The sequence below is a fragment of the Notolepis coatsorum genome (assembly GCF_963971535.1).
Source record: "Notolepis coatsorum genome assembly, chromosome: 14".
NCBI lineage: Eukaryota > Metazoa > Chordata > Actinopteri > Aulopiformes > Paralepididae > Notolepis > Notolepis coatsorum.
This window is the reverse complement of record NC_140178.1, coordinates 24,778,119-24,779,787: the sequence shown is the minus strand read 5'-3', so window position 1 is coordinate 24,779,787 and position 1,669 is coordinate 24,778,119.

Below are 1,669 nucleotides of genomic sequence, written 5' to 3'. Positions count from 1 at the left end.
GGGTCTATTTTACATTTCAAAAGCCCCCTCTGGAAGAATGGAGCACAAAAACGTAATTCAGAATGGTATAATGCAGATCGTAGACTGTGGGAATAGTTTCAGGAAACGAGCTGTCACTTCTTTGCGGGGGCGTGGCTCTGCGTGATCGGGCTAACTTGAACTTGAACTCAAACTTTTGGATCTGTTGGCATGGTGATCTGGAAAATCTACGTACATGAAACCGGAAAGTCCGGCTAACCCAGTTATCCAGCTAAAGTTATCCGGCTAACTCAGTTATCCAGGTACATGGAACGGGGCCCTGGTCGCTGCGCACTTACCCCCCACAGTCGGTCTGGGAGAGTGGAGGCTATCACGTGCTTCCTCCGACACACGTCTAGCCAATCAACCGCTTCTTTTCACCTGGCAGCGCGGACTCTCACTGAGAGTGTGTAACGTGTGGAAGGATCACACTACCGCCCTTAGATCCTATCCGCGCTTAGCAGGCTCCCCGACCGAACTGTAGGAGTCGCTGTTTACAACGACCCGGACCCACCCTGCCAGCTTCTCCCACCCTCTAATACTGCCAATTGTATTAGTGTGAACGGCCAGCCAAGCTGGTGACAACCCCGGAGCTGTGAGCTGGATTCGAACAGGCGAATCCAGCGTCTCCGGGGTTGGTGACGAACGCAATCTCCGCTACGCCACCTGACCGCCTTCTAAATTCATTATTCTATCGTCTTGTCTGCTGTTAGTCCAATGGTGGCTGAGGCCTCATCGTTAGCCAAAACCCTTCTCTGTTAGCCGAAGCTAATGATGAGGTGTCACTCCCCTCCCCCACCCAGTGAGGGTGGAGAGGGATGAAAGTCTCTGATCAACGCGTGCGCTCTTCGGTGTGGTTCGTTTCTCATTCTAACTGTACCCGGAAGAAAACTCCATTATATTATCCTCACCATAGCAATGACAGGCCCCGCCCCTCTTCTTGTTACCATGTGACGTTGCCATGGCAACTGCTGTTCACCCTTCACCCACATTAAACGTCTGTTTCTAGTGGTGTCTCTCTCTCTGACCATTCTGCTAATGCAATCCTTATCAAGATGAAGGTATGACCGTCAAGCCTCTTACATCCTGCTCGCCGTGGAGACACACTGCCTGCTGACGTCTCTCTCTCTTCTAGTCTGTGTTGCTCTCAGATGGCTATAAGCAGTGCTGTCATTATATACATTTTGTTTACATTATATACATTTTAAGAAATAAAAGGCAGTAAAAAGAGACAAATAAGAATCAAGAATCAAGAGGTTTATTTGTCACATACATGCAGGGCATACAGTGAAATGCGGGTGGTCATGCCGGCATCGATTGTGCAAAATACAATAATAAAATAGGCATACAAAAAATTTAAGAAATAGGTAAGACACAAGATGTGCATGATAAAAAAAAAGACATGCTAAGTTCCTGAGAAACTGGTTCCTATGTACGCTACTATACAATATACAATTTACAACTAGTTGTTATACTTAATGTATCTAAACTATACTATACAATACCTCCTTCCTTTAAAGTGACTTTTCCATTATTTAAAGTGACATTTTGTTTAAAGTGATTATTTTAGCAGTTGCAGTATGAGTGTTGTGTGTGTGTGTGTGTGTGTGTGTGTGTGTGTGTGTGTGTGTGTGTGTGTGTGTGTGTGTGT